Source organism: Pseudopipra pipra, chromosome W, assembly GCF_036250125.1.
Source record: "Pseudopipra pipra isolate bDixPip1 chromosome W, bDixPip1.hap1, whole genome shotgun sequence".
Lineage (NCBI taxonomy): Eukaryota > Metazoa > Chordata > Aves > Passeriformes > Pipridae > Pseudopipra > Pseudopipra pipra.
In genome coordinates, this window is record NC_087580.1 from 26,884,232 (window position 1) to 26,900,085 (window position 15,854).

The following is a 15,854-nucleotide window of genomic DNA, read 5'->3' on the forward strand; positions in this document are numbered from 1 at the left end:
TCAGGGAATATCTCCGCATCTCTGTTCCGTCCTGCGATAGCCTCCATCCCTTCCCCAAGCTCTGGCAGTCCTGGTGGACTGCAGGCAGATTAGCCTCTGCCTAAGGGGCAAAATCCAGCCTATACGGAGAGGACTTCAAGTAGTTCAGTTTGGAGCCAGTAGGGCACTGCAGTACTGTTGTGTAAACACTAAATAAGGACAAGGGGAAGGAAGAAAATAGAAACTTTTTTTTTTTTGGTTGCAAATAGGTTTTTTTCACGTGGGGTGAGGGTGGATATTTGGGAAAGGTTCTTCCCTCCGAGGGTGGTTGGCACTGGACCAGGCTCCCCAGGGCAGTGGTCACAGCACCAAGGCTGGCAGAGTTCAGGCCCACGGTGTGACTCTTGGGGTCGGTGCTGTGCCGGGCAAAGGCTTGGACTCGACGCTCCTCGTGGGTCCTTTCCACCTCAGCCTGTTCTGTGATGGTGCAATGAGTTCCCTCTCTTTCAACACTTTTGTTCTTTTCAGGGCTCCTCGCTGCCCGGGGCCCGAAGCCCGCCTTCCGCGCGCCTGCTTCCCTGCCCGTTGTGGCGGCCGCAGCCAGGCGCTGAGTGCCCGCTCCCGGGCGGGCACGGCCGCTCGCTCCAGGAGTGGGGGGGCAGCGCCGGCGCCCCGAGGATTCCCGGGATTCCCTCGGCGGTTTCCAGGCAACGCTCCCCGCGCGCTCCTCGCTCCAGGGCCGAACGTGCGCAGCCAATGGGAGGCGGCGGAGTGGGCGGGGCGAGGCGGGGATTGGGCGGGGCGGGGGCGGGGCCGAGAGGGGCGGTTGGTGGGGTTTGGGTGGGAGCGGGCGGGGCCGGGAGCGGGAGCGCTGCCGCTGAGCGACCCCCGGGCAGCGACCCCCGGGCAGCGACCCCCGGGCAGCGGCCCCAAGACCCCCGGCGAGTGGTCCCCGGTGCGTGGCCCCGGGGGAGGGACCCCCCGTGCGCGGCCCCCCGGCGAGTGGCCGCTGGTGAGCGACCCCCGGTGAGCGACCCCCAGTAAGTGACACCCAGTGAGAGACCCGCGGGGAAGAAGCCCCGGTAAGTGACCCCTGCGGAGGGAACCCCAGGGAGGGACCCCCGGTGAATGACCCGCGGTGAACAACCCCTGGCAAGTGACCCCCGGGCAGGGACCCCCGGTGCGCGGCCCCCGGGGGTGTCTGTCCGGGCTGGGCGCGTTCCTTCCCCGTGCAGAGCCGAGCGGGGCCGTGGCGGGAGCGGGGCCGGAGCGGAGCCGGCCGGGGGGGCAGAGGGGAGCCCTGAGCCGCCTTCTGCCGAGGGGGCTGCTGGAAAGGAGCCTGCGCTGGGAGGAGCGGGGGACGTGGCCCGAGGCTGAGGCGGGGGAGCTTCAGGTCAGCTCCTGGAGAAAGGTTTCTCCCTGTGTTTTTCGGGGGGGGCTCGGGCACTGCAATGGGTTGCCCAGGCGGAGCCAGCACCCGGCAGGTGTTTCAGAGGCGCCTGCATCTGGCCATGGCTGACACGCTTTAGTGGTTTGGGGGTTGCTGGGGCAGTGCTGGGCTGACAGTTGGACTTGATGGAATCATGGAACGTGCTGAGTTGGGAGGGTCCCACCGGCACCGTGGAGTCCAGCTCCTGAGTTTTAGGCACCACTAAAGGAACTGAATCTGCATCGAGCTGTTTGGCTCCAAAAACTCTTCTGCCCCTAGTCTACACTGCCAAGTAAAACAAAACAGACCGTGCAAAATAGAGGCCTGTGTTCCCCCCAAAGGGAAGGCAGGCAGTTACAAACCAGGACAGTAAATCAAAGCTCAGAGCTTACATTCATGGCCCCCACAGTTGTATGACACATCAAACCAGTCCTCTGTTCATTACCCGTGTAGAACTCTCATCAGGAACCCCAAACTTTCTTGTGTGTATTTGCATAGATATGTATAGATATGTATAGGTAGATAGATATACATACATAGATATGTATAGGTATATATTTGTGTGTATCTCTGTAAGATTCTGTATCTTTGGATGTGATATTGGCATGCTATTGTTGTGTGGCAACAAGTGGACTTAAAAGGTTACAACACTTTAGGAGATCACCTTTCTGCTTATGGGTCCTATTTTTTAAAGAAGGTATCAAGAAAAGAACTCTTTAGCCAAATATAAGTTAAGACATTAATCAGAGCAAATGTACTGATTTTTATTTCCAATTGTACAACAAGTCATTCAAGTATTTGCATACTCCAAAGCTGGGTTGGAAACTTCTCCCTCAGAAATAGAAAAACTGTTTTCCGAGGCTGTTACTGACAGCCATGGCAGAGTTTCCAATAACAACTCCCCATTCTTGAAATGCAAAGCCTGAAAAATGAAACAAGCGTTAACCTGGAATTCTTGTTGCCAGCACTGATCTGGACAGAAGTTATTAGAGAGTGGAGCAAAGCTAGCACCACAAACAACCTTGGGCTCTGCATTCGTTGGTCATGGCAACAAAGTTTTGCTTTTCAACCCATCTGCTAAGGAAACCTTGCCAGAACTGTGAGCTTATAACACTACTTTTCTTAAGAAGTTAGGAGGCCTTAATCCAGTGTACACAGATGAGACCCTGAAATAGGAGAGAGGCCAGTTGCTGATGATCAGTGCAGATGAGGAATCAGCTCTGCTGAGTAGGCTTCAAGCTTTGTGATTTTTACAAGTGGACTATTTCAAATCTGTTGTAGAAGAAACAGTCTTTTCTGTTTGATCAACTTTCCACTTTCAGAATGCTGGAGTTTATCCCTCAAATTCAGCCTGTAGTTTCAAAAGATAAAAATCCTTACAGGAAACCTTTCAGCCTCAGTAGCCAATTGCAACATGCCCAGGGAAGTTCAGCAACAGCACCATTCATTAAATGAACTGTTCTGGACCAGCCATCCCAGAGAGATTGAGCTCCAGTGCTAAACCCCATAGAGTGCCAAGTGCCATAAGAGCTGATTTTTGGCTTCGCTGAGATTCTCTCTGGTTTCATTTGGTGTAGCTGGCACATCTGGAGCAAAGGGTCTGGGCAAAAGTACATCCTTAGAAGGGTCCAGTACAAATCATGTGACAAGATTAGCAATTTCTCTAATTGAGGAAGTATATTAGATACAGGAATGTATTTTTCTACCTCCTCTTTCCGCACTGCTGCTGTATTCCTTCATCATGCCCTGTGAGCAGTCCCAGTGTTCTGTGATTGACGCCATAAGGGACTTGCTAACAGGGAACAAACACCTCCGAGACAAAAGGTGCCACCACAGGAAGCTCTTGCTGCCCAAAAAGTGCCCAGGCTGCCACAACGACTGCACCTGAAGCCAAAGGATCCAGACTTTCTTTCCTGGGGGAAAGGGCTGCTGATTCACTTTTTTCAGCCCTGCGCTGCAATGGCCGGTCCCACCTCCTCAAAAATTGAATCCAACTGAAGATTCCTGCCAGACAAAAGGTGCCACCACAGAAAACACTTCCTGCCCAAGAAGTGCCCAGGCTGCCCCAACAACTACACCTGAAGCCAAAGCTTCCAGACTTTTTTTCCTGGTGGAAAAAACTGCTGTTCCCTTTTTTCAGCCCTGTACTGCAATGGCCGGTCCCACCTTCTGGAAAATTCAATCCAACTGAAGATTCCTGCCAGACAAACGTTGCCACCACAGGAAGCTCTTGCTGCCCAAGAAGTGCCCAGGCTACCCCAACATCTGCACCTGAAGCCAAAGCTTCCAGACTTTTTTTCCTGGTGGAAAGAGCTGCTGTTCCCTTTTTTCTGCCCTGCGCTGTAATGGCCGGTCCCAACTCCTGAAAACTTCAGTCCAAATGAAGATTCCTTCCAAACAAAAGGTGCCACCACAGAAAGCTCTTCCTCCCAAGAAGTGTCCAGGCTGCCCCAACAACTGAACCTCAAAGTCAAACCTTCCAGACTATTTTTCCTGAGGGAAAGGGCTGCTAATTTTTTTTTTTTTTAGCCCACTCATGAATAGGTCAAAGTAACATCCAAAATAGACTCCAGATAAAGATTCCTGACAGACAAATGTCTTACCACAGAAAGCTCTTTGCTGCCCAAGAAGTGCCCAGGCTGCCCCAACAACTGCACCTCAAAGCCAAAGCTTCCAGCCTTTTTTTCCTGGTGGGAAGAGCTGCTGTTCCCTTTTTTCAGCCCTGTGCTGCAATGACCTGTCCCACCTCCTGAAAAATTTACTCCAGCTAAAGATTCCTGCCGGACAAAAGGTGCTAACACAGAAAACTCTTCCTGCCCAAGAAGTGCCCAGGCTACCCTAACAACTGCACTTCAAAGCCAAAGCTTCCAACCTTTTTTTCCTGGTGGAAAGAGCTGCTGTTACCTTTTCAGCCCTGTGCTGCAATGGCCTGTCCCACTTTCTGGAAAATTGAATCCAAATAAAGATTCCTGCCAGACAAAAGGTGCCACCACAGGAAGCTCTTCCTGCCCAAGAAGTTCCCAGCCTGCACGAACTACACCTTAAGCCAAAGCTTCCTGACATTTTTTCCTGGTGGAAGGAGATGCTGTTCCCTTTTCTGTGCCCTGCGCTGCAATGACCGGTCCCACCTCCTGAAAAATTGAATCCAACTGAAGATTCCTGCCAGACAAAAATTGCCACCACAGAAAGCTCTTGCTGCCCAAGAAGTGCCCAGGCTACCCCAACATCTGCACCTGAAGCCAAAGCTTCCAGACTTTTTTTCCTGGTGGAAAGAGCTGCTGTTCCCTTTTTTCTGCCCTGCGCTGTAATGGCCTGTCCCACCTCCTGAAAACTTCAGTCCAAATGACGATTCCTTCCAAACAAAAGGTGCCACCACAGAAAGCTCTTCCTCCCAAGAAGTGCCCAGGCTGCCCCAACAACTGAACCTCAAAGTCAAACCTTCCAGACTATTTTTCCTGAGGGAAAGGGCTGCTAATTTTTTTTTTTTTAGCCCACTCATGAATAGGTCAAAGTAACACCCAAAATAGACTCCAGAAAAAGATTCCTGACAGACAAATGTCTTACCACAGAAAGCTCTTTGCTGCCCAAGAAGTGCCCAGGCTGCCCCAACAACTGCACCTCAAAGCCAAAGCTTCCAGACTTTTTTTCCTGGTGGAAAGAGCTGCTGTTCCCTTTTTTCATCCCTGCGTTGCAATGACCTGTCCCACTTTCTGGAAAATTGAATCCAACTGAAGATTCCTGCCAGACAAAAGTTGCCACCACAGAAAGTCTTGCTGCCCAAGAAGTGCCCAGACTGCCCCACCAAATGAACCTCAAAGTCAAACCTTCCAGACTTTTTTTTCCTGATGGAAAGAGCTGCTAATTCCCTTTATTTTGGCCCACTCCTGAATAGGTCAAAGTAACACCCAAAATAGACTCCAGATAAAGATTCCTGCCAGACAAAAGGTGCCACCACAGGAAGCTCTTGCTGCCCAAGAAGTGCCCAGGCTGCCCCACCAACTGCACCTCAAAGCCAAAGCTTCCAGATATTTTTTCCTGGTGGAAAGAGCTGCTGTTCCTTTTTTTCTGCCCTGCGCTGCAATGGCCGGTCCCACCTCCTGAAAACTTCAATCCAAATGAAGATTCCTGCTAGACAAAAGGTGCCACCACAGAAAGTTCTTGCTGCCCAAGAAGTGCCCAGGCTGCACCAACAACTGCACCTCAAATCCAAAGCTTCCAGCCATTTTTTCCTGGTGGAAAGAGCTGCTGTTACCTTTTGGATGCCCTGCACTGCAATGGCCTGTCCCACCTTCTTGAAGATTGAATCCAAATAAAGATTCCTGCCAGACAAAAGTTGCCACCACAGAAAACTCTTCCTGCCCAAGAGGTGCCCAGGCTGCCCCAACAACTGAACCTCAAAGTCAAACCTTCCAGACTTTTTTTCCTGAGGGAAAGAGCTGCTAATTCCCTTTTTTTTAGCCCACTCCTGAATAGGTCAAAGTAACATCCAAAATAGACTCCAGATAAAGATTCCTGCCAGACAAAAGTTGCCACCACAGGAAGCTCTTTACTGCCCAAGAGGTGCCCAGGCTGCCCCAAGAACTGCACCTCAAAGCCAAAGGATCCAGACTTTTTTTCCTGGTGGAAAGAGCTGCTGTTCCCTTTTTTCAGGCCTGCTCTGCAATGGCCGGTCCCACCTCCTGGAAAAATTTACTCCAAATGAAGATTCCTGCCTGACAAAAGGTGCCACCAAAGAAAACACTTCCTGCCCAAGAAGTGCCCAGGCTGCGCCAACATCTACACCTGAAAGCCAAAGCTTCCAGACTTTTTTTCCTGGTGGAAAGAGCTGCTGTTCACTTTTTTCAGCCCTGCTCTGCAATGGACGGTCCCGCCTCCTGGAAAAATTTACTCCAAATGAAGATTCCTGCCAGACAAAAGGTGCCACCACAGGAAGCTCTTCCTGCCCAAAAAGTTCCCAGCCTGCACGAACTACACCTTAAGCCAAAGCTTCCATCTATTTTTTCCTGGTGGAAGGAGATGCTGTTCCCTTTTCTGTGCCCTGCGCTGCAATGGCCGGTCCCAACTCCTGAAAACTTCAGTCCAAATGAAGATTCCTTCCAAACAAAAGGTGCCACCACAGAAAGCTCTTCCTCCCAAGAAGTGCCCAGGCTGCCCCAACAACTGCACCTCAAAGCCAAAGCTTCCAGAGTTTTTTTCCTGATTGAAGGAGCCGCTGTTCCCTTTTTTTTTGCCCTGTGCTCCAATGGCCGGTCCCACCTCCTGAAAAACTGAATCTAAATGAAGATCCTTCCCAGACAAAATGTGCCACCACAGAAAGGTCTTCCTGCCCAAGAAGTGCCCAGGCTGCGCAAAAACTGCACCTCAAAGCCAAAGCTTCCAGACATTTTTTCCTGGTGGAAAGAGCTGCTGTTCCTTTTTTTCTGCCCTGCGCTGCAATGGCCGGTCCCACCTCCTGAAAACTTCAATCCAACTGAAGATTCCTGCCAGACAAAAGGTGCCACCACAGAAAGTCTTGCTGCCCAAGAAGTGCCCAGGCTGCCCCACCAAATGAACCTCAAAGTCAAACCTTCCAGACTTTTTTTCCTGATGGAAAGAGCTGCTAATTCCCTTTTTTTTGGCCCACTCCTGAATAGGTCAAAGTAACACCCAAAATAGACTCCAGATAAAGATTCCTGCCAGATAAGGTGCCTCCACAGGAAGCTCTTGCTGCCCAAGAAGTGCCCAGGCTGCCCAACAACTGCACCTCAAATCCAAAGCTTCCAGCCTTTTTTTCCTGGTGGAAAGAGCTGCTGTTCCCTTTTGGATGCCCTGTGCTGCAATGGCCGGTCCCACCTTCTGGAAGATTGAATCCCAATAAAGATTCCTACCAGACAAAAGTTGCCACCACAGAAAACTCTTTCTGCCCAAGAGGTGCCCAGGCTGCCCCAACAACTGAACCTCAAAATCAAACCTTCCAGCCTTTTTTTCCTGAGGGAAAGGGCTGCTAATTCCCTTTTTTTTAGCCCACTCCTGAATAGGTCAAAGTAACATCCAAAACAGACTCCAGATAAAGATTCCTGCCAGACAAAAGGTGCCACCACAGAAAGTTCTTGCTGCCAGAGAAGTGCCCAGGCTGCCCCAACAACTGCACCTCAAAGCTTCCAGACTTTTTTTCCTGGTGGAAAGAGCTGCTGTTCCCTTTTTTCTGCCCTGCGCTGTAATGGCCGGTCCCATCTCCTGAAAACTTCAGTCCAAATGAAGATTCCTGACTAACAAAAGGTGCCACCACAGAAAGCTCTTCCTCCCAAGAAGTGCCCAGGCTGCCCCAACAACTGAACCTCAAAGTCAAACCTTCCAGACTATTTCACCTGAGGGAAAGGGCTGCTAATTCCTTTTTTTTTAGCCCACTCATGAATAGGTCAAAGTAACACCCAAAATAGACTCCAGATAAAGATTCCTGACAGACAAATGTCTTACCACAGAAAGCTCTTTGCTGCCCAAGAAGTGCCCAGGCTGCCCCAACAACTGCACCTCAAAGCCAAAGGATCCAGACTTTTTTTCCTGGTGGGAAGAGCTGCTGTTCCCTTTTTTCAGCCCTGCGTTGCAATGGCCAGTCCCACCTCCTGAAAAATTTACTCCACCTGAAGATTCCTGCCGGACAAAAGGTGCTAACACAGAAAACTCTTCCTGCCCAAGAAGTGCCCAGGCTGCCCCAACAACTGCACATCAAAGCCAAAGCTTCCAGACTTTTTTTCCTTAGGAAAAGAGCTGCTGTTCCTTTTTTTCTCCCCTACGCTGCAATGGCCGGTCCCACCTCCTGAAAAATTCAATCCAACTGAAGATTCCTGCCAGACAAAAGGTGCCACCACAGAAAGTTCTTGCTGCCCAAGAAGTGCTCAGGCTGCCCCACCAACTGCACCTCAAAGCCAAAGCTTCCAGAGTTTTTTTCCTGATTGAAGGAGCTGCTGTTCCCTTTTTTCTGCCCTGTGCTGCAATGGCCGGTCCCACCTCCTGAAAAACTGAATCTAAATGAAGATCCTTGCCAGAGAAAATGTGCCACCACAGAAAGGTTTTCCTGCCCAAGAAGTGCCCAGGTTGGCGCAAAAACTGCACCTCCAAGCCAAAGCTTCCAGACATTTTTCCTGGTGGAAAGAGCTGTTGTTCCTTTTTTTCTGCCCTGCGCTGCAATGGCCTGTCCCACCTCCTGAAAACTTCAATCCAACTGAAGATTCCTGCCAGACAAAAGGTGCCACCACAGAAAGTCTTGCTGCCCAAGAAGTGCCCAGGCTGCCCCACCAAATGAACCTCAAAGTCAAACCTTCCAGACTTTTTTTTCCTGATGGAAAGAGCTGCTAATTCCCTTTATTTTGGCCCACTCCTGAATAGGTCAAAGTAACACCCAAAATAGACTCCAGATAAAGATTCCTGCCAGACAAAAGGTGCCACCACAGAAAGTTCTTGCTGCCCAAGAAGTGCCCAGGCTGCCCCAACAACTGCACCTCAAAGCCAAAGGATCCAGACATTTTTTCCTGGTGGAAAGAGCTGCTGTTCCTTTTTTTCTGCCCTGCGCTGCAATGGCCGGTCCCACCTCCTGAAAACTTCAATCCAACTGAAGATTCCTGCCAGACAAAAGGTGCCACCACAGAAAGTCTTGCTGCCCAAGAAGTGCCCAGGCTGCCCCACCAAATGAACCTCAAAGTCAAACCTTCCAGACTTTTTTTCCTGATGGAAAGAGCTGCTAATTCCCTTTTTTTTGGCCCACTCCTGAATAGGTCAAAGTAACACCCAAAATAGACTCCAGATAAAGATTCCTGCCAGACAAAAGGTGCCTCCACAGGAAGCTCTTGCTGCCCAAGAAGTGCCCAGGCTGCCCAACAACTGCACCTCAAATCCAAAGCTTCCAGCCTTTTTTTCCTGGTGGAAAGAGCTGCTGTTCCCTTTTGGATGCCCTGTGCTGCAATGGCCGGTCCCACCTTCTGGAAGATTGAATCCCAATAAAGATTCCTACCAGACAAAAGTTGCCACCACAGAAAACTCTTTCTGCCCAAGAGGTGCCCAGGCTGCCCCAACAACTGAACCTCAAAATCAAACCTTCCAGCCTTTTTTTCCTGAGGGAAAGGGCTGCTAATTCCCTTTTTTTTAGCCCACTCCTGAATAGGTCAAAGTAACATCCAAAACAGACTCCAGATAAAGATTCCTGCCAGACAAAAGGTGCCACCACAGAAAGTTCTTGCTGCCAGAGAAGTGCCCAGGCTGCCCCAACAACTGCACCTCAAAGCTTCCAGACTTTTTTTCCTGGTGGAAAGAGCTGCTGTTCCCTTTTTTCTGCCCTGCGCTGTAATGGCCGGTCCCATCTCCTGAAAACTTCAGTCCAAATGAAGATTCCTGACTAACAAAAGGTGCCACCACAGAAAGCTCTTCCTCCCAAGAAGTGCCCAGGCTGCCCCAACAACTGAACCTCAAAGTCAAACCTTCCAGACTATTTCACCTGAGGGAAAGGGCTGCTAATTCCTTTTTTTTTAGCCCACTCATGAATAGGTCAAAGTAACACCCAAAATAGACTCCAGATAAAGATTCCTGACAGACAAATGTCTTACCACAGAAAGCTCTTTGCTGCCCAAGAAGTGCCCAGGCTGCCCCAACAACTGCACCTCAAAGCCAAAGGATCCAGACTTTTTTTCCTGGTGGGAAGAGCTGCTGTTCCCTTTTTTCAGCCCTGCGTTGCAATGGCCAGTCCCACCTCCTGAAAAATTTACTCCACCTGAAGATTCCTGCCGGACAAAAGGTGCTAACACAGAAAACTCTTCCTGCCCAAGAAGTGCCCAGGCTGCCCCAACAACTGCACATCAAAGCCAAAGCTTCCAGACTTTTTTTCCTTAGGAAAAGAGCTGCTGTTCCTTTTTTTCTCCCCTACGCTGCAATGGCCGGTCCCACCTCCTGAAAAATTCAATCCAACTGAAGATTCCTGCCAGACAAAAGGTGCCACCACAGAAAGTTCTTGCTGCCCAAGAAGTGCTCAGGCTGCCCCACCAACTGCACCTCAAAGCCAAAGCTTCCAGAGTTTTTTTCCTGATTGAAGGAGCTGCTGTTCCCTTTTTTCTGCCCTGTGCTGCAATGGCCGGTCCCACCTCCTGAAAAACTGCATCTAAATGAAGATCCTTGCCAGAGAAATTGTGCCACCACAGAAAGGTCTTCCTGCCCAAGAAGTGCCCAGGCTGCGCAAAAACTGCACCTCAAAGCCAAAGTTTCCAGACATTTTTTCCTGGTGGAAAGAGCTGCTGTTCCTTTTTTTCTGCCCTGCGCTGCAATGGCCGGTCCCACCTCCTGAAAACTTCAATCCAAATGAAGATTCCTGCCAGACAAAAGGTGCCACCACAGAAAGTCTTGCTGCCCAAGAAGTGCCCAGGCTGCCCCACCAAATGAACCTCAAAGTCAAACCTTCCAGACTTTTTTTCCTGGTGGAAAGAGCTGCTAATTCCCTTTTTTTTGGCCCACTCCTGAATCGGTCAAAGTAACACCCAAAATAGACTCCAGATAAAGATTCCTGCCAGACAAAAGTTGCCACCACAGGAAGCTCTTGCTGCCCAAGAAGTGCCCAGGCTGCCCCAACAACTGCACCTCAAAGCCAAAGCTTCCAGACTTTTTTCCTGGTGGAAAGAGCTGCTGTTCCTTTTTTTCTGCCCTGCGCTGCAATGACCTGACCCACCTCCTGAAAACTTCAATCCACCTGAAGATTCCTGCCAGACAAAAGGTGCCTCCACAGGAAGCTCTTGCTGCCCAAGAAGTGCCCAGGGTGCCCAACAACTGCACCTCAAATCCAAAGCTTCCAGCCTTTTTTTCCTGGTGGAAAGAGCTGCTGTTCCCTTTTGGATGCCCTGTGCTGCAATGGCCGGTCCCACCTTCTGGAAGATTGAATCCAAATAAAGATTCCTACCAGACAAAAGTTGCCACCACAGAAAACTCTTCCTGCCCAAGAGGTGCCCAGGCTGCCCCAACAACTGCACCTCAAAGCCAAAGCTTCCAGACTTTTTTTCCTGGTGGAAAGAGCTGCTGTTCCTTTTTTTTTGCCCTGCGCTGCAATGGCCGATCCCACCTCCTGAAAAATTGAATCCACCTGAAGATTCCTGCCAGACAAAAGGTGCCACCACAGGAAGCTCTTCCTGCCCAAGACGTTCCCAGCCTGCACGAACTACACCTGAAGCCAAAGCTTCCATCCATTTTTTCCTGGTGGAAGGAGACGCTGTTCCCTTTTCTGTGCCCTGCTCTGCAATGTCCGGTCCCACCTCCTGAAAAATTCAATCCAAATGAAGATTCCTGACTAACAAAAGGTGCCACCACAAAGTTCTTGCTGCCAGAGAAGTGCCCAGGCTGCCCCAACAACTGCACCTCAAAGCTTCCAGACTTTTTTCCTGGTGGAAAGAGCTGCTGTTCCCTTTTTTCTGCCCTGCGCTGTAATGGCCGGTCCCATCTCCTGAAAACTTCAGTCCAAATGAAGATTCCTGACTAACAAAAGGTGCCACCACAGAAAGCTCTTCCTCCCAAGAAGTGCCCAGGCTGCCCCAACAACTGAACCTCAAAGCCAAAGGATCCAGACAATTTTTCCTGGTGGAAAGAGCTGCTGTTCCCTTTTTTCAGCCCTGCGCTGCAATGGCCGGTCCCACCTCCTGAAAAATTGAATCCACCTGAAGATTCCTACCAGACAAAAGGTGCCACCACAGAAAGTTCTTGCTGCCCAAGAAGTGCTCAGGCTGCCCCACCAACTGCACCTCAAAGCCAAAGCTTCCAGAGTTTTTTTCCTGATTGAAGGAGCTGCTGTTCCCTTTTTTCTGCCCTGTGCTGCAATGGCCGGTCCCACCTCCTGAAAAACTGAATCTAAATGAAGATCCTTGCCAGAGAAAATGTGCCACCACAGAAAGGTTTTCCTGCCCAAGAAGTGCCCAGGTTGGCGCAAAAACTGCACCTCCAAGCCAAAGCTTCCAGACATTTTTTCCTGGTGGAAAGAGCTGTTGTTCCTTTTTTTCTGCCCTGCGCTGCAATGGCCTGTCCCACCTCCTGAAAACTTCAATCCAACTGAAGATTCCTGCCAGACAAAAGGTGCCACCACAGAAAGTCTTGCTGCCCAAGAAGTGCCCAGGCTGCCCCACCAAATGAACCTCAAAGTCAAACCTTCCAGACTTTTTTTTCCTGATGGAAAGAGCTGCTAATTCCCTTTATTTTGGCCCACTCCTGAATAGGTCAAAGTAACACCCAAAATAGACTCCAGATAAAGATTCCTGCCAGACAAAAGGTGCCACCACAGAAAGTTCTTGCTGCCCAAGAAGTGCCCAGGCTGCCCCAACAACTGCACCTCAAAGCCAAAGGATCCAGACATTTTTTCCTGGTGGAAAGAGCTGCTGTTCCTTTTTTTCTGCCCTGCGCTGCAATGGCCGGTCCCACCTCCTGAAAACTTCAATCCAACTGAAGATTCCTGCCAGACAAAAGGTGCCACCACAGAAAGTCTTGCTGCCCAAGAAGTGCCCAGGCTGCCCCACCAAATGAACCTCAAAGTCAAACCTTCCAGACTTTTTTTCCTGATGGAAAGAGCTGCTAATTCCCTTTTTTTTGGCCCACTCCTGAATAGGTCAAAGTAACACCCAAAATAGACTCCAGATAAAGATTCCTGCCAGACAAAAGGTGCCTCCACAGGAAGCTCTTGCTGCCCAAGAAGTGCCCAGGCTGCCCAACAACTGCACCTCAAATCCAAAGCTTCCAGCCTTTTTTTCCTGGTGGAAAGAGCTGCTGTTCCCTTTTGGATGCCCTGTGCTGCAATGGCCGGTCCCACCTTCTGGAAGATTGAATCCCAATAAAGATTCCTACCAGACAAAAGTTGCCACCACAGAAAACTCTTTCTGCCCAAGAGGTGCCCAGGCTGCCCCAACAACTGAACCTCAAAATCAAACCTTCCAGCCTTTTTTTCCTGAGGGAAAGGGCTGCTAATTCCCTTTTTTTTAGCCCACTCCTGAATAGGTCAAAGTAACATCCAAAACAGACTCCAGATAAAGATTCCTGCCAGACAAAAGGTGCCACCACAGAAAGTTCTTGCTGCCAGAGAAGTGCCCAGGCTGCCCCAACAACTGCACCTCAAAGCTTCCAGACTTTTTTTCCTGGTGGAAAGAGCTGCTGTTCCCTTTTTTCTGCCCTGCGCTGTAATGGCCGGTCCCATCTCCTGAAAACTTCAGTCCAAATGAAGATTCCTGACTAACAAAAGGTGCCACCACAGAAAGCTCTTCCTCCCAAGAAGTGCCCAGGCTGCCCCAACAACTGAACCTCAAAGTCAAACCTTCCAGACTATTTCACCTGAGGGAAAGGGCTGCTAATTCCTTTTTTTTTAGCCCACTCATGAATAGGTCAAAGTAACACCCAAAATAGACTCCAGATAAAGATTCCTGACAGACAAATGTCTTACCACAGAAAGCTCTTTGCTGCCCAAGAAGTGCCCAGGCTGCCCCAACAACTGCACCTCAAAGCCAAAGGATCCAGACTTTTTTTCCTGGTGGGAAGAGCTGCTGTTCCCTTTTTTCAGCCCTGCGTTGCAATGGCCAGTCCCACCTCCTGAAAAATTTACTCCACCTGAAGATTCCTGCCGGACAAAAGGTGCTAACACAGAAAACTCTTCCTGCCCAAGAAGTGCCCAGGCTGCCCCAACAACTGCACATCAAAGCCAAAGCTTCCAGACTTTTTTTCCTTAGGAAAAGAGCTGCTGTTCCTTTTTTTCTCCCCTACGCTGCAATGGCCGGTCCCACCTCCTGAAAAATTCAATCCAACTGAAGATTCCTGCCAGACAAAAGGTGCCACCACAGAAAGTTCTTGCTGCCCAAGAAGTGCTCAGGCTGCCCCACCAACTGCACCTCAAAGCCAAAGCTTCCAGAGTTTTTTTCCTGATTGAAGGAGCTGCTGTTCCCTTTTTTCTGCCCTGTGCTGCAATGGCCGGTCCCACCTCCTGAAAAACTGCATCTAAATGAAGATCCTTGCCAGAGAAATTGTGCCACCACAGAAAGGTCTTCCTGCCCAAGAAGTGCCCAGGCTGCGCAAAAACTGCACCTCAAAGCCAAAGTTTCCAGACATTTTTTCCTGGTGGAAAGAGCTGCTGTTCCTTTTTTTCTGCCCTGCGCTGCAATGGCCGGTCCCACCTCCTGAAAACTTCAATCCAAATGAAGATTCCTGCCAGACAAAAGGTGCCACCACAGAAAGTCTTGCTGCCCAAGAAGTGCCCAGGCTGCCCCACCAAATGAACCTCAAAGTCAAACCTTCCAGACTTTTTTTCCTGGTGGAAAGAGCTGCTAATTCCCTTTTTTTTGGCCCACTCCTGAATCGGTCAAAGTAACACCCAAAATAGACTCCAGATAAAGATTCCTGCCAGACAAAAGTTGCCACCACAGGAAGCTCTTGCTGCCCAAGAAGTGCCCAGGCTGCCCCAACAACTGCACCTCAAAGCCAAAGCTTCCAGACTTTTTTCCTGGTGGAAAGAGCTGCTGTTCCTTTTTTTCTGCCCTGCGCTGCAATGACCTGACCCACCTCCTGAAAACTTCAATCCACCTGAAGATTCCTGCCAGACAAAAGGTGCCTCCACAGGAAGCTCTTGCTGCCCAAGAAGTGCCCAGGGTGCCCAACAACTGCACCTCAAATCCAAAGCTTCCAGCCTTTTTTTCCTGGTGGAAAGAGCTGCTGTTCCCTTTTGGATGCCCTGTGCTGCAATGGCCGGTCCCACCTTCTGGAAGATTGAATCCAAATAAAGATTCCTACCAGACAAAAGTTGCCACCACAGAAAACTCTTCCTGCCCAAGAGGTGCCCAGGCTGCCCCAACAACTGCACCTCAAAGCCAAAGCTTCCAGACTTTTTTTCCTGGTGGAAAGAGCTGCTGTTCCTTTTTTTTTGCCCTGCGCTGCAATGGCCGATCCCACCTCCTGAAAAATTGAATCCACCTGAAGATTCCTGCCAGACAAAAGGTGCCACCACAGGAAGCTCTTCCTGCCCAAGACGTTCCCAGCCTGCACGAACTACACCTGAAGCCAAAGCTTCCATCCATTTTTTCCTGGTGGAAGGAGACGCTGTTCCCTTTTCTGTGCCCTGCTCTGCAATGTCCGGTCCCACCTCCTGAAAAATTCAATCCAAATGAAGATTCCTGACTAACAAAAGGTGCCACCACAAAGTTCTTGCTGCCAGAGAAGTGCCCAGGCTGCCCCAACAACTGCACCTCAAAGCTTCCAGACTTTTTTCCTGGTGGAAAGAGCTGCTGTTCCCTTTTTTCTGCCCTGCGCTGTAATGGCCGGTCCCATCTCCTGAAAACTTCAGTCCAAATGAAGATTCCTGACTAACAAAAGGTGCCACCACAGAAAGCTCTTCCTCCCAAGAAGTGCCCAGGCTGCCCCAACAACTGAACCTCAAAGCCAAAGGATCCAGACAATTTTTCCTGGTGGAAAGAGCTGC

General features: G+C 50.1%; 1 pseudogene; it reads left to right on the plus strand.

Annotated features, from left to right (window-relative positions):
- LOC135405598 (zinc finger protein 850-like) overlaps positions 1-15,854 on the plus strand; it is a 598,288-nt pseudogene that overhangs the window by 558,786 nt on the left and 23,648 nt on the right.